Here is a 26984-nt window from a genome sequence, read left to right on the forward strand (position 1 = left end):
AAGGGGGCCACGCATCAGCTGAGCCACCGTTTGAAGCAGATCATCTGATATCTGTAACCCACACAGATTTGGCCTTCTGTGCTGCTTTCACGCAAGGCCACATTCAAATAAACACCAGCCCAGACAGACATTCATTGGAAAAGCATTTTTTTTTTTTTAATCTCTGCTGATAGCTATCAAAAATTGGTCTATTTTCAGTTCACTTCCTTCACACTCCAGGAGTTCCTAAAACCCTCCACTCTCACCTCAGTCAGGCACTCTGCCCACCCACCCACCACATTCCCTTTTACATTTCACCCAGAATGATCTCTAAAGCTCTTCTTTCCCCTCTGCCTTCCAGATGGAGTCTGCTCCCCCCGCCCCCACCCAGTGATTCTTTCCTGTTCCCACGTGAATTAACCAGCTCTTCGGAGAATTAACTGGGCTCCTCTCAGTGATCTCCTGATCCATCATTCTGATTCTCCACAGCAATAGATCAGGACATCTGGGAGACCAGAATGTGTCAGAGGGCTCAAGGGAGTAATAGTGATCATTATTCAAATTAACTTATCTTTTTCTCATCAAGCCCAGCAAAGCTTATTAGATTGCCTTGAGCACTTCCTCTTCTTGAATTTGGAAGAATGTAGTAATTTGTTAGGTCTCACGCTGACTCAGGCCCACCAGGTTGGTGACAACCCAAAATGCTTTGTGGACATGCTCCCCTCCTAAGATGGGTGTGGCAGGTGGGAAGAAGGCTGGACAGCAGGAGGATGGAGAGAAGATTGTATGTTTGCTTTATAACATTCTCCTACCCTAGAAAACCTACACTGGTTTATGTGAGCTCAGACTAACCTAAACATGTTCACCTGCCAATCATAGCGTGTTTGTTGACCTAAGATGGACAGATAGTAGGATAATTAATAGAGGGAAAGGCTCTGCTCCCATTTCTGTTACCCTGGCATTCATTTGGGGGCTTTGTTTTCCATCCCAGCTAAATAACACTGAGAAAATAAATGCACGCTGATCATTTTTGCTCTTCAAAGGGCCTCTGTGTGTTTAATGTTCTTTGATTTGTTTATGGCAGGGAATCCAGACTCCTCCTATCTCCGTTCACAGCCTGTTTCCCTCTCCCATCCCACAGCGTGGTTTTATGTCTATGCTTTCTGCCTATCAGCCCTTAGCTAGAAAGTCCTCTTTGAGGGGCTATTGCTTTTCTGATGCCTTGGCCTGAGTTAATTAAACGTTTGACAGATATAGCGGGCTAACTTTTAAGTTGATAATTTTGGATGGCCTGTGAATGATGTTATAAACATCCAAATGGCGCTTGGCAGAAGACAGGTTCCCCACCCCTGCTCTAAGACTCCAGGTTCTAGGAGAGCCCAAGGAAAGTGTCACTTCCAGAAAGAAGGAAAAGGCGCCTTGTGGGGTGATGCTAGGCTCTTCTCGAGGACATGTGGCACTCTGTCTTGTCTATTTTTAATTCCAACTGTAAAACCAAATCCCCCTACACAGGGGGGTTGGCAAGCCTCAGCGAAGAATGTGCACAGAGGGGGGCGTGCACTTGACCATGAAGGAGTACGTTGGATCCTAATTCCAGATCTGCCTCTTTCTGCCCACGTGACTTGAGTGAATCATTTCCTCTTCCTATCCATTGAAGCAGCTGGAGGACAGAAGCCAGGGACTCGAGGTAGGACTCCATGAAATACGAACTATAGATCTTTTCTCGTTCCACCTCGAAGGACAGTCTTTGCAGGGAGAACACTGTTGCACACAGGGGGAGAAAGCTGGATGCAGTAATGATTGCAGGTTGTGTTCTAATAGGTCTCCATAGGACTTTGTGGAGGTCTCAGGGATGGGACCTGGTGCAGTCCTGTCCTGTGCGGGGCTTCCAGTGAAGCACTCGAGCCAAAGAAGGTGTCTGGACTCAGTCCTGAAATTCGTCACTGTTAGCTTGGTGACCAAGAGCCAGCCCTTTAGTCTCTGTGTGCATCTGTTTTCTCAGCCATGGAGTTTATAAACATAGTTGGGAGATTAAGTTAATCATATAAGGAACTTCTGATTTATAATAAGCAATCAATATTCCTTGTCATTTTCTGGTTATTGAAAGTCTAAATGAAGACTAACAAAAAGACCAAAAAAGGAACAAGAGGGAAATGTACATCCATTTTTTAAATTTGTTTTGATGCCTAATGAGTACTTCCCATGTATCATGTGACTTCTGGATGCTGTCAGAGATGCAAACAAAAGCATTGCACGTCTTCCAGCTTCAAGGAGCCATGCAGAAGGTAGGGGAGAGGGGTAACAGGCAAAGAGCTATAGTAACAGAGTGGTAAAGGTGTTGGCAGAGATATGCCCAACGTGCCAGAGTGCAAGAGGTGTGTGATTAGACACATCAAAACCCAAACTTAACACCGGCCAGAGGCACAGTGCCGCAGTCCACAGATATATAAGTAACAGTTATGTTTAAGGTTGGTGTTATCAGGAATTTTCTGTAACAACCTGGTGTGAACCATTAATGTCCCACCATTTATTCACTTTTAATTGTTCCTCTAAGGCAGGGATTCTTAAAAGTACACACTGAGATAGCTTGTTGTAGGTTTTTTTTGTTTGTTTGTTTGTTTTTTTTTGGGGGGGGGTGTGGTGACGGAAGGGGAGACACAGGTTTTATTTTCAACCCTGAGGATTCTCATTCAGTAGGTTTGGGATCAGGCCCAGACATCTGTACTTTTGAACATACTCTGTTGGTAATTGTGGTATATTCTCTGGGTGAGCCCCAGTCTTTCCAGGGGAAGCCTTTCTGAAATGTGGGACTCTTTGCTGAGCATGTGACTCACCGTCACTGTGACTGTGTACCCACCTCTCCTTTGAGGGCAGACTTCCCTATCAATAACTCCTTCTGAAGGGGCAGGCATAGTCTGTTGTTTTCTGACTTATGTCCTTGGCAGAAGTAAATGGTCCAGCGTTCATAGCTCTGGCAGGTATGGATTTTGTGGAACGTTCTTGGCCATTGCCTACTTCACCTCTATACATCTAGCCTTGATATCCAGGAATGAGTCTTCTTCATTAGCAGTTATCATGCTAAAATGCCAAGAGGAGGATTGTAACCCTCCTGAGGATTGCAACCCTCAAGGGGATTGCCATTCCTGAGGGTATGGCAATTTTTGTTAGGAAAAGGGGGCTAGAGCAGACTGAGCATGTCAGAGTTCCATCTTCTGCTGCCGAATCATGTGCATTGGCAAGCCAGCTTCGTCAAGTCTGTCTGCCTTTCTCATTTTCATAGGATAAATGAGAAAGTCATTCTTTTACTTAGTGGGGTTATCACAAAGAAACCATAAAGAAACTGGGAAACAAATACACTTAGCTTACACTTACCTTCCCACTCATAGAGGTTCATGGCTACTGTTCCAGGTGAGTCCTCTTTTTTTTTTTTTTTTTTTTTTAACACAGCGGTGGTCCCTGTATTATTTCAGGTCACATCACCCACGTGGGGTACTGAACCTGGTGTTCTGATGACACATTTATATGTTCAGGGACAAAGTTAATGCAGGGTATCCAGAGAAATGACTACTCGAACACAAGAGGCATAGCTCCAACATATTAAAAGGAGACTTAGCTTTTAAACACGTGGACTCCGTGGCCACTAATATGCTGCTGCCAATGCCACATCTCCACTCCTTCCCTTCTGTGTGAAAGTGATGGTATGTGTTAGCCATTAACCCTTTACTCTTGGTTAGTTGCTGAGTTACATTTACAGCAGTCTTCCTTCACATAATATTTTAAGTGTCTCCCAAAGTCTGGGCCAAGTGCACACAATGACTCCAGAAAAAAAAGAAAAGATATACAAAGTGAGGAAAATGAACCCACAAAGCCACCTTGAATTCCAGAGCAATCAAAACCTACCCCTGTTCCATCGGACTAGCTGAACACCCCAGGAGCCGCAGTTACCCTGCAGACCTGTACGTCATTTGCTGGACCACAATGTTTTTCTTTCATACTGAACCCTCTTTCTTCAAGACCAATTTTTTCTTTCTGTCGATGAAGACATGAGTTATTCACAAAGTCTTTCCAGAAAAACACTTTATTTTTAGGAATTAAGGAAAATCTTAGGGGATTCTGCCATCACATACTTTTTTTGGGGGGAGTCTCTCTCCCTGTCTTCATAAAGATGGTGTCAGCTTACATTTACCTTGACTAAAGTTGGGACACCATGCCAACCTCAAGGGGGCCCATGATGGCTCTCAAATATAAACAGAGTAAAATGCCAAGAAGTGAGTTTGCAAGTTTTCAGCTTTCCTTGTTCAGATAGTGGCTAGTTTGGCTTGACTTGGAGCATTCTTTCTGGTTCTGTGCTTAGCATCAACCTTGGTTTGGAGAGAATCCTTGGTTTTTAAATCCCCAGAGTCAAGTAACACACATACATCACAACAAGACTGGATTTCTCAACCTTGATTACATCACTATTGATGTATTTTAATTAATAAGAGGTTTTAAAATGGCCAATGCGGGCAATGGAAAGCATTGCATCCCCCTTAGTTTGCTTATGCAAGGAGGAAACGTGAGCATATTTCCAAAAGGTGAATCCTGTTGTTCTCATTAGACACAGTATTGTACAATCTGTCAGAGTTGCATTCCCCCTCCTCCATCTGATTGACTGCGAAGAGTGCAAAAGAAGCAGCAGAACAAAACCACACCCTGAAATGGGTAGCAATATGTTATGAATACAGAAATGTAATAAATTAATAGAAAGTCCTTTTGAAGTCTGACAAAGAGATAATTGCAAGTTTCAGCTTAGCATTCATGCCTCTTTGTGGTTTCACATTGACATAGGATACTGCTGGGCACTGCCTATCTCTGCCCTTCTGTCTTGAGGTCTTCCCTGCATGTCTCCTTCCTGCCCCTCCTTTATCACTTGGAATCAGGAGACCCATCCAGTCATAAAAATGCCAACTCACTTCAGGATCCACCTGAACTTTCTCCACCAATTTTCATGTTCTTGTCTTATGAACCCCATTGTCTCATATCACCAGGCAGCCTTCACTGTGCACTGTCTCCTCTACCTTTTGTGGTTTGCCATGGGAGGATGTCAGCAAATCATGTCACTGTGATCCGAGGAAGATTATTCATATACAATTTCCATTAAGTCATAATTGCTCAGTATTCATCTCTAGTTGACTACTTATTCTGTGACTGCTTAAACCTTTTCCATATCTTTAAGTTGCTTTCTAATCCATGACTCTTTGATTTCAACATATGGATCAATACTCATTGTTCATAAAAGGCAAAAGATCTGTGACCAGGATATGAATTCTTCATCAACTCTTTTATTTTGTAACATTTCCTGTGTCTTTGTCCATTTTCTCTTCCATGGTCCCTATATTTCCGCCTCCCCCTTGTCCCTATCTTATACAAAATCATTTTTTTTCTTTTCTTTTCGCTAAGGCATGTCTCTTGGATTATTCTTTGGATCAAGATTCATATCTTTATTAATTACATGGTGTCTGGTTTCATTCACATTCAGACTCTTAGTTATTTAAACTTTGTCTTTCCGTAGACTGCTCTCCTTGTGCACATGCTCAGTGTTTGATTAGTCCTGATTATTTTCTTTACTTTTTACTCTGGACTCTCTTTAGATTATTGCCTTGTCTCTCACTCATTTACTAGTGTCAATCTTTATAATGGAGGATTCTGTACCTGGTACTTTAAAAAAATATATATTTTATTGATTTTTTACAGAGAGGAAGAGAGAGAGAGATAGAGAGTTAGAAACATCGATCAGCTGCCTCTTGCACACACCCTACTGAGGATGTGCCCGCAACCAAGGTACATGCCCTTGACCGGAATCGAACCTGGGACCTTTCAGTCCACAGGCTGACACTCTATCCACTGAGCCAGACCGGTACTTTTGCAAAATAGCTTTACCTTCAATTGCCAACACCTCCTCTGTGTGAAAACCATACCTTTAGACGGTTGTTAGCAGCTTCCTAATGACCAGATTCCCTCAGCATTTCATCATTTTTTATGTAATTCAAACTTCATTGAAGTTTATTATTTTTGATTAAGCTGTGATTCCCTCTTTCCCCAGCTTTTGTCACAGAATATGTACCTATCTCTCTTTCTACTTTAGTGATGGATTCTATTTATAGGTTTGTGTGTTTTTTGGGATGTTCTAATTGCCTCCCTCTTTTCTCCTAATAAAACAATGCAAATATCTCTGAATTCTGTTTCTCACAGATAAAATAAAACTTGAGAGTCATCATCCATACTGGGCTGTGTTTCAACCTCCATCTCTTAAAAAGGATACTACATAAAGTATCCAGTGCTCCACTGCCTGAAGCTAAACAGAATTCCTGCCCTTTCTGGTTTTTATTTCCCTGCAACATGTGGTCTCTGGCTAATTCATAACAGTCTGAGGAAAATCCCACCATTGCATCCTGGATCTGGTGACCTATGATCCACAAGGGAAACTTTGGATCCGTGATGTTTTGATGTATGAAAACCAAATCCAAATAGAATAAAATTCAAGTGAAGAGCTATTATCTGGAGGTTAGCCATCAGCTAAGTCAAGCGGTTTATCAGCTCAGAATTGTTGGGGAGAGATTTGTCATGGACCTAAGGTCAAGTCTACAGAGTTGAAAGTTCATAGAGAATTGGCTGTTCTGCTGGAACACAGTAACTAATCTGTATAATCCAAGAAGAACATGTTGGTCATATCGGCTTCTCATCAGATAGTTTGGCAGCATATATTTTCCTGAGGACTTTTAATTTTTTTCCAGGCATCTGATCTGAGGTGTTAGTGGCTATCAGCAGAATCTTTTGTGAAATTACGTTTTTCTCCATGATTCAAAAATGTTATTGGAATTTATCCACCTGTGCATTTGTTTCTATGAATATTGGTTATAAGCCAGTTGTATCGGTTATAAGCCAGTTGTATCTATTTACTTTTTGTTTTAAGGTTTTTAGCTTTGAGTTTGAGAAAAATTTTCCTTAATTATGAATTTGATCACTGCTTCTCTTTCTAGAACTTCAATTGTGCATTTTTTTTTTTAAATCCTTGGGAGTGACTCTAATTTATAGCTTCTGTATTTATCACCTGTCCTCTTACCAGTTTGGGTCTTATGTCCTTAACTCTTATTGTGGAAGAGCTTATCAAATTTGTTTGAAATCACTGCTTGAAAATTTCCATGCCATTACTGCTTTTAAATATCTACCTTGAAGACTGTAATTTCACCATTGTCATCTCTGTCTCTCCCATTTTTATGTGCCTGTGTTTGTGTGTTTTGTTTGTTTTATTTTACTTCCACTACTGCCTTTGTTGCTAATTTGTTTTTTGTCTTTTTGTTTCATCTCATCCGTTAATATGCATCTGCTTGTTAGTTTTATTTAACCTTTGCTTTATAGGATATAATTCTTGTATGCCATTGAGGATTATTTTCTGATTCCTGGATTGTTTCATTTTCAGAAGTATATTCTTCTCCCAAGTTTTTATGACCTTTTCTTTTCTAAAAATGTTCATTTGAGGATATTTTTAAAATTGATTTTAGGGAGAGAGAGAGAGAGACAGACAGACATAGGGAACATGAATTGGTTGCCTCTCATAATTACCCCAACTGGGGATTGAACCTGCATCCTTTTGGTGCTCCAACCAACTGAGCTACCCAGTCAAGGCTAACCTTTTCTTTTTTCTTACTCCACAGCCCTCCCTGTCCTTCTGTCCCATTTAGTTGTTTTCATTTTTATCCTTTTCCTATCCTTAAATGAGGAGAATCCATTTCCACTTGCGGTTTGTAAAGACACAGGTGTGTGTGTGTGTGTGTGTGTGTGTGTGTGTGTGTGTGTGTGTGTATAGCATCCTTGTTTCTGATATCCCTGATGGTCCATTCAAAGCAATCTTGCCAGTTCACTTTCCCAGAGGGAATTTAGGCTGGATTCATAGCATAATATTTGATTTCCTTGTGTTGGTGTGAACTTCCTGGAATTGTAAGAATTTTGATAGTGGTAATATTGAAATGGCCCATAAAAGCTTTTCTGTAGGCTAGTCCAACTGGGATAATTTTTGAGACCAGATATAGAGCACCAAGTATCAACCCTTTTTTAAGGAGGAATTTGAGGCATTACCCCCATTCTTCAGGTGAGGTGATGGTAAGGAGAGAAATGGCCTGTGGAGATCCATTACTGGGGCAGGAAAAATCAGCGCCTAGTAAATCACCAGTGAGGCAGCTCATTTGCAGACAAGAGCAGCTCATGTGTAATCCATGGAATTGGCTGATTATGTTCGGGGATCTGCTTCTTGGGAAAAGGAGGATATCTCTCAGACTCTGGGCCAGCACTGGCAGGGGCTTCTAGCATCCTACAGATGAGTCTGCTGGCAAAATTGGTCTTCCACTCATTCTTCTGTGACATGCGTATGTGGGGCTGGATGCCGAATGACCTTGGTCCTGAGTCAGTCTGGCCTTGATCAATCTGTCCTTTTTATTTGTAGAGGCCAGCTCTTTACTATCCCTTTCCCCATTGGCCATCCTTTATGTGATTTTGAGGGCAGCTCCCAAGGTCTTCTTGTGTCTGGAATGAATATAATGAAGGTTGGTAAAGAAAACATAATGGAGAGATATAGTAGCACACCTGGATAGCAAAATACTCTCCTCCATATTCCCGGGTCTTTGAAAGTTCTAGTTAGTGAAGATCTCAAGAAATCTTATAGAAGATGGCCCAAATATAAGACCAAAAACACGAAACAACGACAGCAAAAATCCCCAACAACAAATGAACAAACCAAGCGAAAGCACACTAAATTATGACTATTTTTACTACTACTACCTTTATTATTAGTATCACCAAGTATTTGGGTTTCAGATATGACACAGAACATTTCCCTACTGGGAGAGCAACTGAGATTTATAGGAAGTAATTAGCCCCCTCCTCTCATTTCTCTTACACTCTGTACTTCCACTGCCCTCTACATAAGAAACCTGCTCTGCCATTTCCGTTCAGTGTGCATGTCATACCCATCGAGGATCCCGTGATAAGCGAGGTTTAGAGCAATCAGTACAGTTTTACCAGGTAGTGAAACCACAGCCTCGTTTCAGTGGGCATCATTTGTCAAATAATTGGCCTTCCTAACCATTGGTAACTCAATCTTGAATTCTACCAGATGTCCTATGTGAGGATAGAACATTTTCCTTTTCCCCCAAAAGCAGGGATAGCCCATGTACTTGGGACACACAGGGTTCCCTCTGCCCTCCCTAATCACAACAAGCCTATGGGACATGCAATCAGAGCAGGGTCAGGATCGCCCAGATGTTCCAAAATCTGTTACTCAGCATGCACGGTGGCGGGAAAAATAAGGCTATCGACTTTCAAAAAAAAGAAAAAAGAAAAATGCAAACTCCTTTCCCAAAGCTAAGCAAAAAGGAGAGTAAAGCATTTCCTAGGTAAAGGAGAGAAGAGCAGGATGTGGCTCCCTGCATTTAGGACATGGAAGGAGAAGAAGTGCTGACGTGGAAAGATACGTCTCACTTTCCCACTCTGAGAGTTACCCTTTGAGGACCTTCCTGCACAGAGAGCCTTATAAGTTAGACATGGGTTTTGGGTTTGCTCCACCCCTTTCTCTTTCGCATGGCTTTTGGTGCATCTGACTTACAGTTCTGCCATGCATTTTGCCAATTTTTTTTTTTTTTAATTTTATTAAGTTTTTACAGAAAGGAAGGGAGAGGGATAGAGAGGTAGAAACATCAATGAGAGAGAAACATCAATCAGCTGCTTCCTGCCCACCCCTCACGGGGGATGTGCCTGCAACCAAGACACATGCCCTTGACCAGAATTGAACCTGGTCCGAAGGCTGATGCTCTATCCACCGAGTCAAACTCATTAGGATCATTTTGCCAATTTTTAATCCTTGGGGTATCCTCAACACAGCAGTCACCATGATCCTGCTAAAACTTGAATCATTTAGAATGGGGCAAATGTAGGTTTACAGTTGGAAAACAATACGATAATTAATGATACAATAATGCATTAATAATTTCCATGTTGCCGAAACCAGTTTGGCTCAATGGATAGAGCGTCGGCTTGGGGACTGAAAGGTCCCGGGTTCGATTCCGGTCAAGGGCATGTACCTTGGTTGCGGGCATATCCCCAGTAGGAGGTGTGCAAGAGGCAGCTGATCGATGACTCTCTCTCATCAATGTTTCTAACTCTTTAACTCTCTCCTTCCTCTCTGTACAAAATCAATAAAATATATTTAAAAAAAAATAATTTCCGTTTCTCGGAGTCATGACTGTAAACCTGCGTTTGCCCCACCCTGTTTTATGCCACCGCTCTGTTCAAACCTCGTGAAGTGTTCCCTTCTCCTTCTGTACAAAAGGTCAATGTCAGTTGACAGCCTCATAATCTCTTCCGGTACCTGCTCAATCCCTCTTCAGCCTCTCTCTCACTTGACTCCAGCTGCCCTTTGGTTCCTTGAGCCCGGTGGGCATCCTCCTGCCTTTTACCTTTGCTTCTCTGTATTCTTCTTGGAATTTTCTTCTCAAGGTAATTGCTTTGCCCTGATCAGGTTGGCTCAGTGGATAGAGTGTCCCAGGTTTGATTCCGGTCAAGGGCATGTACCTTGATTGTGGGCACATCCCCAGTAGGGAGTGTGCAGGATAGATGTGTTCTCTCTTATTGATGTTTCTAACTATCTATCTCCCTTTCTCTCTGTAAAAAAAAAAATTATACATATATATATATATATATATATATATATATATATATATGTATATATACTTGCTTTGCTCAACCATTGACTCCTTTACCTTCCCAGTGAGGACTGCTTGGAACACCCCATATAAAAATGCACCCCCTTCCTTCAACACCCCCTACCCTCTAGCCTGCTTTATTTTTGTATGGATCACTTGTCACTGTTCAACCCGCTCTATATTTTTATGTTTTCTTTGTGTCTGTCTTACCCTCTAAACGTGTAAGTGCCAAGATGGCCAAAATTTTTATGTTTTGTTTTCCACTGTGTTCTTACCACCTAGAATAGCTCCTAGTAGGCACTCAATAAATATTTACAGGCTTAATTAATTCAGGAATCGCTTGCTCAGCCAAGAGGTTTCGGGGAGAAGTGTTTTTCTTCCAAATTACCTGTTGAACAGGGAGTGGACTATGGGAGGGATCCTCCAGGCCTGTGGTGGGTAGAAGTAGCTATCTAGTCCCTGTGCTTCAGTGCTGTTGGGTTAATACCCCCCTGCAATTGGAACTCCTATGATGTGAAGGGTAGGCATGAAATGGCCTTTCAGCTTTGTGACTGCCCATTGCTGCTGAGAAAGCGAATCAAACTCACTTTATTCTACTGCATTTCCTCTCCACGTTTCATTTTTCCCCTCCCCCCATGCTGTTCTTTCTTTATTTCGCACAGCACGTTGATCTTGAATCACTCTTGGAAGAGGCAGGCCAGAGATGCCCTTAGATTGCATTGCAGTGGGAGTCTTCTCTTTTCCCACCCTTGAGATGCACTCCTCTCTTTGAAGAGAGGGCCCGGATGTTGATGAGATCTCGCAGGAACCAGCTGGAAGGTGGACAAGAACAACACGGCAAGGCTCCGACCCCGGTCACCGTTGGGCCCACACGGAGACGAGGGAGAGTGGGCGGTGTCTTTGGAGACACCTTGTCTAAGGTTGTAAGATTGTCGAGAAGCTCCTGATGGATGAGATGCTAGGCTTCTGCTGCTTGCGGGCCACGTTGCAGGCCAGTCACATCTGTGGCTGATGGGAAGCAGATGTTCCGCTTTGCAGGGAGAAAGCATCCAGAAACAGGGAACCGAGGACTCAGACGCCCTTTCTCTTTTGTTCTCCCTCAAACACCAATCGAGGAGGGAAAATTACACCTGAGTAATGACCCTGCAAGAGGGCTTAACTGCAACAGGTTGAAACCAATCCCATGTTTTAAGGATTTGTGTAATTTAAAAAGAAAAAAGAAAAAAAGGTATGTGCTTTAAAGTTAGGTTCAGCCAAACTGGATGGCTTCAGGAATTTTTCTTTTTTTTTTTATGTCAAGTTCTATTACTGCTGTTCCTGTAATATTTCTTTGCCTCTGTCTCCTCATGTTAATTCTTGTTGTCACTCAGATGCTCTTGCCTCTTTTTCCGCCAACTTGCTTTCTCGCCTCCTCTTCCCCACTACAAGTCATCCTATGTGCTGCTGCTAGATTAATTACAGAAACCTAAGGCCTGATCATGTCACGCTGTTCCTCCACAACCTTCAGTGGCTCCCTGTTGTCTACAGGATGGAGTCCATGGCCCTCAATCTTAAATTTATGTCATTTGAAATGTAGACCCAAGCAGTATCACTTTAGTCTGTCTTCCACTGTATTTGTTTCACTCAAGTTAAATATTTATAACACTAAGAACTATTTTTTAAAAACATATTTTATTGATTTTTTAGAGAGGAAGAGAGAGAGAGAGTTAGAAACATCAATGAGAGAAGAATCATCAATCAGCTGCCTCTTGCACACCCCCCACTGGTGATGTGCCCACAGCTAAGGCACATGCCCTTGATCGGAATCAAACTCGGAACCCTTCAATCTGCAGGCCGACATTCTATCCACTGAGCCAAATCGGTTTCGGCTAAGAACTCTTTTTTTTAACTCCCTTTCTCCCTCTTTTCCTTCTTTCCTCCTTCTTTCCTTCTTTCCTTCCTTCCTTCCTTCCTTCCTTCCTTCCTTCACCCCTTCCCCCTCCCTCCTTCCCATCATTCCTCCCTCCCTCCTTACCTTCCTACCTGTGTTTCTTTAAACTACCTTGGGTTTCTTTCCTGTGTGTTTGGAAACTTCATCGCATCAACTCTATCAGTTTGCCGGGACTGCCATAAAATATCACAAGCTGGGTGGCTTAAACAACAGGAGTGTATTTTCTCCCAGCCCTGGAGGCAGGAAGTTTAAGATTGCACACTCACACACATTGTGGAATGATTACCACCATCAAGCTTATTAACACCCACATAGTTACCTTTTGTAGCCCTGCAGTGAAAATGCTTGAGCTCTCTTGTTCTAGACCATTTCAAGTACACAATTCATTATCAATTGTAGTCACCATGTTGTTTTTACATTAGGCCTCCAGAGTGGATTCATCTTATTTCTTAACATTTGCAACCTTTGACTGTCTTCCCTTTCCCCCCATCCCTCAGCCCCTGGTTAGCACCATTCTACTCTGTTGCTATGAATTCTACTCTTTAAAATTCCACATATAAGTGAAATCATGCAGTAGTTTTCCTTCTATTTATTATATATTCCACTTAGCATAATGTCCTTTAGGTTCATCCATGCCGTCTCAAATTATACATTTTCTTTTTTGTAAGGAGAAATTTTATATATAAAAACAATTTATATATGTATCATTGTCTTTACCCATTTATCTGTGCACAGACACTCAGGTTATTTCCATATCCTGCTACTGTAAAAAAGGCTGCAGTGTACATAGGTTGCACATATCTCTTTGAGATACTTATTTTATTTCTTTTGGATATATATTTCAAGGTGGGATTGCTGGATCATATGGTAGTTCTGTTTTTAATTTTTTGAGGAATTTCCATACCATTTCCTATAATGACTGTACCAATTTATAATCTCACCAATAGTGTATAAGGGTTCCATTTTCTCTATACCCCCACCAACATTTATCTTTTGACTTTTTGGCAGTAATTATCCTAACAGGTTTAAGGCGATTACTCATTTGGTTTTGATTTTCATTTTTTCAGGATTAGTGATATTGAGCCTGTTTTTATATATCTGTTGGCTATTTGTATGTCTCTTCTGGAAGAGAAGCTATAGTAAATATTGCTTCCTAAAAATATATAGAATATGCTGATAAATACTATTTTTGGTCATCAGTATTATTTTGGAATTGCAAAATATCAGTGTCTGGTTTTATGTGCCCCTTTTCCTTAAATCTATTTATGGCGTGTAATTTATCAAATCACTTTAAATTACTTTTCACATATGAATGTGTAGTTGGTGAAATCTCTTTTTTTTTTTCCCCATTGGAAAATTGCTGAGGTATCAAACCACAAAGTGTTTCTATTAAGGCAGTATTCTCAATGCTCGGTTTAGGTTTGGCTCAAAATACCTAAGGTGCATCGATAAGGATTTTTACAGAAATAAAATTCAGTCTAAGTTCTTACCCACAAACATGCTTGCCTTGTAAACATTTTTCTATCACTTAGTTAGATTTGAAAAACAGAGAAGTTCTCATGGTCTAACCATGAAAAAATTTAGGAAGTATATTTGAATTTTTCTACATTTTATGTCCCAGTTGAATTTAAAAGGAAGTTATGGGATATCTGCTGCATACAGAACAGTGCAGAAAGTCCAAGGGATATTGGAGTAAGATAGGATCACAGATTTCAGAACTTCACAGCCTAGTAGCCTGATATCTCTGTACAAATAAATTTCCTGTAAGAGATATCAGATGAGAGTATGTTAAATAAAACAAAGACGAGGAAAGGACCTCTCATCTCCTTGGTAATAAATATTCAACATCCTTACTCTCCCTGACAGAGGTGGTCTACCACATCACCTAGGAAAGCCCTGGGCATGTTTCTGGCCAAGAAAAGTCTCTGAGGACAATAAAGTCCTGAACCAGCATCTCCAAAAGAATGAGCCTTTCAAGACATGCTGAAATTGGTGAAGGGTACAGTCAGCCATGGTACTGGTGTGTATATTGCATGGCACATAGCTGGCTCAGTTCTACATGACTTAAAATCTTAAACTGTTATGAGGGAAAAAAAACATTTTCAACATGCTTTTTCCAAGTCCCATACATAAAAAAGCACAAATCCAAGATATATGCATCCTGTTGGGCATCCATTCCCCTATGTGTGGGCACTGACTCCTCTGTCTGGAATTTGCTTGTGTGTAGGAAGCATGAAGTATGTTAGCTTTTGGAAATTTGATAAGTGAAAGAAGTGCAGAATTCTAACCTCCTCTGTGAATGTCAAGAAAGGAGAATTTTCTGGTGTTTGTGTCAACTTTATTGTGAGAACAGGCAGCGTCATCTGCTATCAGACTATCTGCATTTGAATTACTGAATTGCTGTGCATGGAATTTAAGAAAAACAACATAGATGGTGTGAAATAATCAGTATTTAGTTGAACAAAGATAAATAGTGGAGGGAGCCCAATAAGAAGTTAAATATGCTAGCACAGCTGGCGTGGCTCAGTGGTTGAGCATCAACCTATGAACCAGGAGGTCACTGTTCAATTCCTGGTCAAGGCACATGCCTGGGTTATGGGCTTGATCCTCAGTGTGGGGCTTGCAGGAGGCAGCCAATCAGTGAGTCTCTCATCACTGATGTTTCTATCTTTCTTTCTTTCTTTCTCTGAAATCAATAACATATATTAAAAAAGAAGTTAGATATGCTAGATGTTCATGGCATTAAGAACATGACCATGAGAATGGAAAGAAAGCAGAAAATCTGCTGGGATTTAAATGTGGGATATGTGTTCATAAAGGTGGCTTTCTAAAAGTCAAACGTCAACCTCATGCCTTTTCCTTTTCCCCTCTCTCATCCCACTTCATCTTTATAGACACCTAGTCCTTTCCATTCAAACTCCCACAACGTCGTGTGACCTGGTAAATGTTTTGAGATTATAGACAGATGATCTCTTCTTCTCAATGATAAACACAGAGGAGAGAATGAGTTTACTTAAGCCGATGGAGAAGATTTGAATATGTAGAAGCAAAACCAAGGGACTCAAAAGGGAGCATGCATCATTAAAGCCTTGAGAAATCGAAGTGTTCTCTAGTAGATGAACTCCCTGCTGACCTTCGTATGGAACTTGAGGATCTTTAAGTAAGTTGTTCCTAGGTCACTCCCCAATAACTTACTGAGTGTTTGGAGTATTTCATAGTGAAAGACCACGTCCAAAAACAAGGGCGAGAGTAAAAGGGGAGGATGAAAACATTGAGGGTAAAAAACTTGGCAAAAAGGGACTTAAAAAAAAGGATAATAAAATAAAAACTAGATGTAATTCAAGGTGTGCTTTGGCAGATTGGCTCAAAGAATCAGGGGGGCGGCATTGAGAGGGCTCACCCATCTGCGTCCTAAAGGCAGAGAGCGGATGCCTTTCTGTGTGTTACCAGAGAGTTGAGCTGCGTAGTTCTAACCCATGCTGTCTGATCTTAGAGTATAAATCAAGCTTTCTTCCCCCCTTGCTTCTTTGCGCAAGTTTTGTAAAAAGGATGCAGCTTTATTTGGGATGGAGGCTTTTTCTCTTTGGGGAACAGCAGCAAATGCGTCTGCTACGTGGCCATTGTTTCTGACAGTTCATTTACGCAGATGAAACAATCCATTCTTTTGGCGAATCAGTGGACTCGGTGGCTTCCACTTTGTACTTCTTGAAAAATATACAGCATTTCAGGCCCCTGGATTTACATTCCACAGGCTTTCGGCATAATGGAATAGTTTCGGGTCCCCCGAGAGCAGGCATATGGCTCCACCAGAGTGTTGATGGCTTTCTGTGACACGGGCCCGTGCATTTCTACATGCTCGCACTTGGAGCAGCACTTTAAAAAGCTCTTTGACATATAACGTGCGAAGAAAGGCTTCTCAATGAGCATTTATGAGAGGAGTTGCTTCTGGACTTAGGTCTGAGGGCTAAAATGTGGCCAGCCCATCTCCTCCTCCAGACAAGGGTGCTTCTAAATTGAGGAGACATATTTTAATTTTTAATCTGTTTTTAAATTTATCTTTATTGTTGAAAATATTACAGATGCCTCCTTTGTTTGTTTGCACCCCCTTCCCCCCGCCTCCTCTCCCAAACATTTACTACACTATTGTCTGTGTCCATGAACTATGCATATATGCATATACTACAGTCCCTGGTTAGAGAATGAATATTTTAGAAAGCAATTTGATGGCCCTAGCTGGTTTTGCTCAGTGGATAGAGCATCAGCCTGCAGAATGAAGGGTCTCAGGTTTGGTTCTGGTCAAAGGCATGGATCTTGGTTGCAGGCTCCAACCCCAGTAGGAGGCTTGCAGGAGGCAGCTGATTGGTGTTTCTCATCTATGATGTTTCTAATTCTATCTCCCTTTCTCTCTGTAAAAAATCAATAAAAATGTACATAAAAAAACTCAACAATTCAATGTAAACCTTACTTTGGAATAAACATCTCTAAAGCTCAAAATTTTCCCCTTCTGTGTTCAGTTAGGTGTTGGTAAAAATGAATATTTAGTACCCAGAAAATAATTATATGTGAGGTGGGAGAGAGTTTATCAATTAGCCATTGCCTCACATGGCCCCACAAAAAAATATCATTCCCTATTATATTTAACTAGAGGCCTGGTGCACAAAATTCGTGCACTCCAGGGGTTCCTCAGTCTGGCTTATGCCCTCTTGCAGTCCGGGAGCCCTCGGGGGATGTCCAACTGCTGCAGAGGTGGGGGAGACTCCTGCTACTGCATCTGTGCTCCCCAGTTGTGACCCTGGCTTCTGGCTGAGCAGTGCTCCACCTGTGGGAGCACACTGACTACCAGGGGGAAGTTCCTGCATTGAGAGTCTGCCCCCTGGTGGTCAGTGCATATCATAGCGAATGGTCATTCTGCCCTTGGGACGATTTGCAAATTAGCTTTTTATTATATAGGATAATAATGTTATGGTGGAGTCCTTCTTATATAACTCTGTCAGGGAGATGACCATGTTGCTACCACCAGGGTCTTGCCAGGTCTCTCCTAATCCAATAGCTTGAAGCAGACTGGCTCCTTGGGGAATAGAAGCATTGTGAATAAACAGTTAGTGACAAATCTATGCATAGTTATTTATTTACTTATTTAAATACTTTTTTATTGCTGAAAGTATTACATATGCATTTATCTAAAAACCTATGCATTTTTAAATAAAAATTCAATATCAACTTCATGACTTTGAAATATATTTGCATATACTTAGCGGAAGAGCTTGAAATCAGCGTGAAGTCTATATTTAAATGGTTGATTAATAAATGAGGGTAAAGATTTTGCTTTTAGTTCCAGTCTGCTCATAGCTAGTATCACAGACAGCGGTATTAGACAAGCCCACCAGGTGACTGAAGGAGATGGACTCCATTCCTTCTCCAGGAGCCTTGGCAAGATATCCTGCATCCTCGGTGAACACTGACTTCAACCAGGCTCAGGGGAAGAAATAAAAGATTAGAATGCTTAATTGCGTTTGGGATCAAATGACACAGATGGGTGGCACAGAGAGAGATTCTTGACTAGCCTGATTCATGAATGGGGAAAATGGACACAGAGATTCATCCCCTGTTAGAATTAATTACTCTTTGCTATGTCCCTAAAGGAAAGTAATTTTGTAGCCATTATCTTATAATGCCTTTTTTTTTTTTTTTTTTCCATAGTCAGTTCTTGGCATGTCTGTCTGCTTTGCTGTGAAGCAGGGAGCTGTGAGCCTGTGGGAAAGTGCCCGATGGGGTCAATGACAGAGCACTGAGTTGAATTATTAGAACAATTGTGTAGGGCTCGCAAGAAAGCACCAAACATTTTAATCACCCGAGAGCCTCAAGGGCTGTAAGTGCCCCTGCATCTCCCTATATTGCTCCAATTGACCCTAGGAACCAGTCTCGGGCAGCTGTTTTCTTTGACATATTGTTCTCTAATACGATTAGAGCAGAGCATGTAGGTTGGAGTATGCGATTGGAAATCTGACTGCTTAGTTCAAAGCACTGCTTCATAACTTACGCACTTGGGAGGCCATCGAAACTCGGCTTTCCTTTATGAGCCTCCATTTCTTCAATGGTAGAATGGGGGCAACAGCATTATTGAGCTCACTGTGCATCCATTGGAATACCTTCTGCTGAAAGTACTAGGAAACCCCAATTCAAACTGGCCTTCCCAGGAATGACATTTATTGCCTCACACAGGTGGAGTCAGGGAAGTAGTTTGGTTCCAAGTAGAAGTATCATCAATAACTCAATAGTGCCACCCAGGACTCAATTAAAAGAATTTTTTCAATTACCATTTACATCAAATAGTATTTTGTATTAATTTCAGGTGTACAGCATAGTGGTTAGATAGTCATCTACTTTAAAAAGTGTTACCCCAATATTTCCAGTACCCACCTGTTACCTTACAGTTATTACAGTATTATTGACTATAGTAGAGGTCTGGTGCACAAATTAATGCCTGGGTGGGATCCCTTGACGAGGCCTGTGGGTATTAGGCCGAAACCATCAGTCAAACTCTGCCTGCCACTCCTCCCTGCTGCTCCTGCTTATCCTGGCCCTGCTGCGCCTGATGCAGGCTTGTACCCAGTCAGTCTTGGTTGGGAGAAGCTTGCGCCACTCCAGTGGTGCTCTCCAGCTCTCCAGCTGTCCTGAGAGGATATAGGGGGTGCTGGATACTACCGGCCCTCTGGGCAGGGCAGGCAGTGGGATGCCCTTGCAGGCCCAGGATCCAGATCAGTCCTGCTAAAGTTCACACTGGTTGTCAGGACACGTTTACATCATTTTTTCCTTTCGGAGCGTCTAGGAGGGAAAGCGGCCACGATGCCTGATGCTGACTTCCAGGAGGCTGGCAGCACTGTTGGGATTGTGCAGGATGTGCCAGTCTGTTGGTGCCTGTCCATTCTCTAGGGCTTGACCTGCAGGATTACTGAGGGAATAAGTGAGTACTGCTGGGCTGGTGGGCCACCATGAGGGGATCAGTCAGCTGAGTGACACTTCCACTGTGGGAGTGCACTGGCCACCAGGGGAAGCTCCTGCGTTGAGCATCTGCCTCCTGGTGGTCAGTGCACATCATAGCGACCGGTCAACTGGTCGTTTGGTCATTTGGTCGCTTAGGCTTTTATATATATAGATTCCTTGTGCTGTACTTTGCACCCCTGGGACTATTTGTAACAACCAATCTGTAGTTCTCAATCGCTTCACCTTTTTCAGCCAATCACTTTTAATTCCTATCTCTCCACTGGGCCATTTTCTTGGAGGCAGTTTGGTTGCATTACTATAGACTTCACACCCAGGAATGTTGGTGTGATGTGAGAAGAAAGATGGCCTGGTTCTTGTACATCCTTTTTAGGAGTAAGGAAGTTGTTCCTAAAAGCCACTCAGCAAACTTCCTTTCTATCTTATTGGATAGGATTTGGTCACATGCCCATGCTCAAATCAACACCGAAAAGAGGAATAAAGTTACAATGATCATCTCAACATATTGCACACCAGTAGTTTTATTGCTAGCTTTACCCAGTGGCCAGATAAGTTTCTATTCAATGAGTACAAAAAACGTTTTACAAAGTATCATACTATAAGAAGATATTAGCTTGTAAGAACTTGTAATAAATAACTCCAAAATGCAATGGGTATTTAATTTTAAGGCGTGCCATTAACATTTATCTAAAATACTGTGTAATATGAAAACATGAGAATGCTTGTGATCTGCCCACAATGTGTTAAGGTAATCACTTAGAATAGGTTTCAGAAAGCAACAACATGGCTACCATACTTGAGATTTTGTTAATTATTCAACTGGATACTGCACATAAAGCACTTCAAACAATCTCAGGAACAATATAAGCTCTCGGTGAATTGTTATCTGTTACTAGCTAGTGATCTATTTACTGACTAATTAATGTGAAATTATAGATATTACTTGATAGGTTTCCCTAAACATTTTTGTTCCAAGGAGCCATGAGATGTTAACTCAAAAATAATAAATGACTTAATGGTAGATTTGCAAACATCAATGAGCTGAATATGGAATTTATTTTGTGGGCTTGGGATACTTTCATAGAAATCCATGCATTTTTTTAGTGAGACGAGTTAGAATTTCAACTACAGTGAACTTAATGAAAGTAACAGGAGGAAGAAAAAGACGAACAGAACAAAATTTAGCACCACATGGCCATAGCCCCTTCCCTTTCTCTAACCTAGTGAATTACCTGATCGTTACGGCTACTGCAGCCCACGCCAATGACCACAGAGCCTATCCTTTCTCCTAGCAACCCTCACACTACCTTCGGAGTTCCTGATGCAACGGCCAGCTTCAGGACAACATCAGGTACAGCCCATTTAGCTCCAGCCACTGGGGAAGGCACTCCTGCAAGTAATCAGTGTTGTTCTTGTATTGTCTCCAGGCCCTTCAGAGTCCTAACCACATCGTGGAGAAGGAGTAGGAATAGGCCCAAGGGCTTAGGATTGCTTGGTGCAGAGGGAAGCAGGAATGTGCGTGAGCTGCCTCACCAGTCATCTGCGAGGAACTCTGAGGTGAAAAAAGGATCTGCCCATAGTGACTGATGAGGTGTCATGCCACGAGTTTTCCCCCTCCTACTGTACATTTTATTTGTCATGAGGATAAATTCCAAATAGAGAACAGGTTGTAGCTTGACCTCAGGGTTCAAGGAAGGGTCCTAATGTGACCGCAGACTTTTAAGATATGGCATAGGCATTTTCTGCATATTCTTGTACAATCAGTGTACAAGATCACCTGGGGCAAGACTTGCAGCTTTTTTTTTGTATAACCCCCCCTTTTCCATTCCCCAACCCCCAATTCAGGCTTATGACTAATAAACAGCAGGGAAATTTCTGGGACTTAGTGATGGGAAGTTTGGTTGAAAGGGGCCGTGCAGGTGCCTCTAAAACCCATACCTCAAATGTGCCAAGACTGTGGCGCCTACAAGATTGGTTTGGGAGTCTTACAAGACCAGCCATTCTCTGGGAAGTTTCCAAGAACTTCCTGTTACTCGTCAGGCAAAAGGAGCAAGACGAAGAAAAAGTAAAAACAACTTCATTTCTTTTGGGGAGTTCAGCATAATTTTTGTGGTCCAAGCCAGAGTTTTAAAAATGCCAAGCTTGCAAGAAATGTCACCTTTTTGGTAGCGCTGTGGGCAGACAGATGGTTTCTGGTACTGCTGATGGTGGTGGTGGTCTTGTGGGCGTAGTAGGGAGAAAATCCCTCATCGCGCTGTTTCGGAATACTTGCAATACATCAGCAAACTCATATCGATTCTGAGTTTCATCAGTGGCTTCTCTTTATGGCTTTGAGCTTAGTTGCAGGATCATACACTGATATTCTCTCTAATAGTAAATTAGCATATTAATGAAGGAAATATATCTCATGCATACTCATGGAATTACCCCTTTCAGTCCTTACTTTGGGACTTTTAAAGAAAAGAAATAAAGATATAGAAAAAGCAGCTCTTTTTGTTATTGCAAAGTCTCCTGAAAGCCTTATCTTTTTTTTTTTTCTCCCAGAAAGGAAAATAATATCGTTAAATGTTTAGTTACCACCAGTTGAGCTCCAGCTCAGAAAACACTCACCTATGCTTCTTGACAAAGTTATTAAAGAAATGTTCTCTCTTAGAAATGAATGTTTTGCCTCCTTTGCTAACTACAAGTACTGCATTTCAAAACTCACAGGAGTACCTAATGTATAGGAGACTTAACGTACCAGAAGAGAACACCAGTTCTAAAACCCTGTTCAATACAACCTTGTATAATGCATTTTAAAACAAGATTCCTCTTGCTAGCTTGGCTCCCGATCAGGGAGAAAGAAAACAAATATTGTTGACCTTGGTAACAAGAAGTTTACCAACACCCTTCTGTCTGTTTCACAGCCTCCTCCCTCGCTCTGCTCCCCCTATTCCCCCCAAACACACACACCGTCATATGCATTGCCTAATTGTAACTGAGTGGCCAGTTTATTTGGAGGTTTGCTATGGTCAAGCCAGAGGCAGAGAACATAGAGCAACATTGAAAAGGGAATGGTCCTCCCGAGAGCATATGTATAACAGTCTCTGGCAAGGACCCTCCGAATGAGTGTGGCTGGAATCCAAGCAGCTCCTCTATCCCCATGTAATGAAGGAACCCCAATTAGTAAATGAGAAAGTATGAGTTTCAGTTTCAATATCATTTCGAATGTTATACATTGTTATAGTCACATCCCACATCCATTTATTCACTTAATTTATTCATGTGCTTATACATACAGTAAACATACATTGAATTTAAAATATCTGTAAGTTACTGGTCAAGAACTGGGGGCTTAAAGGGAAGGTGGGAGAGGGTGGGTCGGTGGGAAGTCATCAGTTAAAGAACTTGTATGAAGATATGCATAACCCCTGGACACAGGAAACAGGGTGGTGAAGGCCTGGGGTGGGGGTGGGCTAGAAGGAGTTATTGGGAGAAAAGAGGGGATATTATATGTAATACTTTTAACAATAAAGATAATAAACCCCAAAAATAATAATAAAAAACCCCAGAAAACAAAGATCTAGGGGTTTAAAGATGAATATATTAGTACATGCTTCCTGCTCTTAAGTTCCTCCCAGTTTGTAGGTGATATGAGAGGGGAGACTGAGACTCACAGTTATAATAGAAAAATCGGAAGAGGGGGAACCCTTGGTGCCTAGAAGAGGGCAAGTGGTCACCATAGCTTAGTTGGGTGACCAGAAAAGCATTTCTGCAGAAAATAAGGTCTCACTATACATTCACCTATGAGTAAAGAGATATTCATATGGAGGGGGTCATCAAAGGACAGACACTCCAAGCTTCTGGGACAGTTTATGCCAAATCACGGGGACAAGCATATCCAGATAAATAGGAGATTGCAAGCAGTTCCGTGTTGCCACAGGCACCTCAAGGAGTGTGGTTATTAGCAGATGAGGCTTGGGGAGGGGGTGGGAGCATACCTTGGAGGGCTATCCTAAGACATTTTAAGAACTTGCATTAACTTTATGGAAAACGAAGAGCCAAAGAGTGTTTTAAACAGCTGTGTGACATGGCTAAAATTTTGTTTTCAATAAAGTATTCTCTGGAGAGGATAGAGTTGAGCAGTTGATATGCTGGTCCACGCTGAACAACTCCCTTTCTGAAAACAGAAAGTCTTGATTGTGGTGTTTGCCAATTTCCATGATGTAAATACTCCCGCCACGGCTGATTTCCAACTGCCGATGGGAGGGATGCCATTGAGCCCAGAGGTGGGGAGAGAAGAGCACAGTTGACCCTCCTGAGCTGGTACTGCCGATTCCAGCCCAGCTCTGGATCGGTGGCAATAGATTGGAAGAAGGAAGTCACATTGAGAGGCTTGGGTAGTTCATGCAAAAGGTAACATGTGCTTGAACTAAAAAAAGAGGCAGATACTTCAGAGGAGAAAAGATGGCCAGGCTGGCCGAGGGGAGTGCCTGGATATGGAGGTTGAAACATGAACAGAGAGAGAGCTGGAAGAAAGCACATGTTAAATAGAGGAGTAGTCAGATGCGAAACATCCTGACAACACGTTCAATCAGTGGTGGTGCACGGGACCCTGAATCCTGGGAGCCAAGCCAGGGGTGGATATTGGATAGAGGTATAGATGTGGGAGTCATCCGTCTCTAGATCAGGGGTGGGGAACCTTTTTTTCTGCCAACGATCATTTGGATATTTTTAACATCATTCTCAGGCCATACAAAATTATCAGCTTAAAAATTAGCCTGTTATATTTGGTAAAACATTTAATTAACTCACTCCTACCTAATACCTTGGCAGGGCCAGACCAAATGATTTCTCAGGCCTAATACAATCCTCAGGCCAGACATTCCCCACCCCTGCTCTATGTTATGTTGAAAAAAAATATATATATGTATATGTATATGTATATGTATATGTATATGTATATGTATATGTATATATGAATATATACTATATATACTAGTATTTATATGTAATAAAACATGTATTATATAGACTAGACAGTAAAGCTAATACCAAGGAGTAACGTGAAATATTAAGTGTAGGTTCCTCATTGTCCAGGGTTGTGGGGCAATAAAGATGAGTGAGGAGGTGGTACCGGGGATGCTGGTTTATGGCCACCAACAAGGAATTGCTTTACTTTAACATTCCTTCCAAGTTTGATCACTTCTTTTTTGCTGTAGAAATGATTTTAGAGTTGATTCCTGCCCACTGACAGCTGGATTACAGTGAAGAATTATTTTCACCAAGCCTCTAAAAGCCTGAACCTCTTCTCTCAGACCCTGGAAGGCAGTTTCGGGTTTAGCTGGGGCAGTGGTTGGCAAACTCGTTAGTCAACAGAGCGGCAAACCGCGAGCCGCGGTTTGCTGACCACTGATCTAGGAGGTTAGATTCCCACGCATTCTCTCTTCTGTATCTATTTTCTAGGTCAACCTGGGAAGGGAGAATCAACTGAGAAATCCTATCTAGTTAGCTTTGGGAAAAGGCTCTCAAACATAAAAAATGATGAAGTTGTTGGCAGTTAGCAGACTGCTAGGCAACAGATTGATGTTCTGATAAAAGGAAAATGGTCCAGAAGATAATACTTGCTGATGAGGATGTGGAGCAGTAGGAACCCTTGTGCACTGCACTATACTGTGCTACAGGTGGGAATGGAAAATAGTGCAGCTGTTGTGGAAAACAGTATGGCATCTCCTCACACAGTTATGCTTAGAATTATCATACGACCCAGTGATTCCACTTCTGGGAATATATCCAGAAGAGTTGATAGCAGGGACTTGAATAGATACTTGTACAGGTAGGCTCATAGCAACATCACTCACAATAGCCAAAGGATGGAAGAAACCCAGTGCCCATGAGCAACATGTGGTACATGTATGTACACACACTATGGACTGTCACTCAGTGTGAACAAGGAGGGAAATTCTGACAAGTGCTGCATGGCACTTGAAGCCATTATGTGAAGTGAAATAAGCCAAGAGTGAAAGGACAAAATGTTTTATGATTCCATTTACACAGGGTACCAAGAATATGTAGTAAAATTCATAGAGAAAGTAGAACGGTGGTTGCCACGAGGGGAAAAGGGATGGGTGCGTGGTTTCAGCTTAAGAAGATGGAAAAAGATCTGGAGATGAATGGTGGTGAAAATTGCACAGTAATGTGAAGGTACTTCATGCCAATGAAGTGTATGCTTAGAAATGGGTAACATGGTAAATTTTACGTTATGTGTATTTTACTACAGTGAAAACAAATGAGGGAGGGGAGAGGAGAGTGAAGAAGATGTGTGTGTGGGGCAGGGGGAGGGGAGGAGAGAGGGAAGGGAAGAGGGGAAAGAGGAGAGGAAAGAAAAGAAATTTCCCAAACCAATAACCATGGAGACGATGAAATAGGAACACGAGGTTCAGAACCAAAAACATTCCTCAGAGGAGACTTCTTTTTGATTAGTGCTTCTGCAGACTGGGGATTAAGTATTTCCCCCCATCTCCCGACCTTGGGTTGACAACTGGGTTATTTAGGCAGGGGCAAACAAAATCACTGTGCCACCACCCGCTGTTAGAATTATGTTTTCTTTCTTCTTGTTGTTCAGGACATAGCCTGTAAAATGGCTGGAGACAGTGTAACATTGAATGGCACGGTGCATGGTGCAGATGAACCAGGAAATTCTGTCCTAGAGTAGGTTGGTGTGCTGAATGATGAGGGACTTTCCAATGGAAAAAGGCCTTCTATGCAAACATGCTCTCTGCAGTTATCAGTCTTTTCTCTATCACACACAGCCCTGTCGCGTCCTCCCACGCATCCAACTCCCAGGGGCACCCAGTTATCCCGTCTTCTTTAAGAACATTTTTTTTAGCCTAGGGATGTTGTGAAATATCTGGTTGGGAAGTCCTTAGGTCTTCATTTGCAGTCAGAATATAGTATTCTGATGTCCAAACAGGCTCTGATTATGCCCAACGATTTGGACCAGTTGACGGAGCCCCGAAGTGCAGCTTCACAACCAGCTTGGAAAGCAGAGGCAGGAGGAGGAAGCCAGAGCGCCTGCATCTTGTGATTTCTTTCACTGCTTCTCCCTCTTTCTCTCCTGCTTTTTAAAGGAAAGATTGGCTTAAATGAAGAATAAATAAGGGAAAGGAATGGTGGTGAAGAGAAGGGTGAGGGTGGAGAAAAACACCAGGGTGTTTTTATTTTATTTTATTTTTCTATATAGCACTCTGGGAAGTTTTGAAGGGGAAAAAAAAAAGATTTAAGAAGTGATACTTTTGAACTTCAGCCAAAAGCAAGCCATCAAAATGGGACACTGTCTCTTTAAGTGCAAGCCTGCACAA

Source organism: Pipistrellus hanaki, assembly GCF_964339955.1.
Source record: "Pipistrellus hanaki genome assembly, chromosome: 16".
Classification (NCBI taxonomy): domain Eukaryota; kingdom Metazoa; phylum Chordata; class Mammalia; order Chiroptera; family Vespertilionidae; genus Pipistrellus; species Pipistrellus hanaki.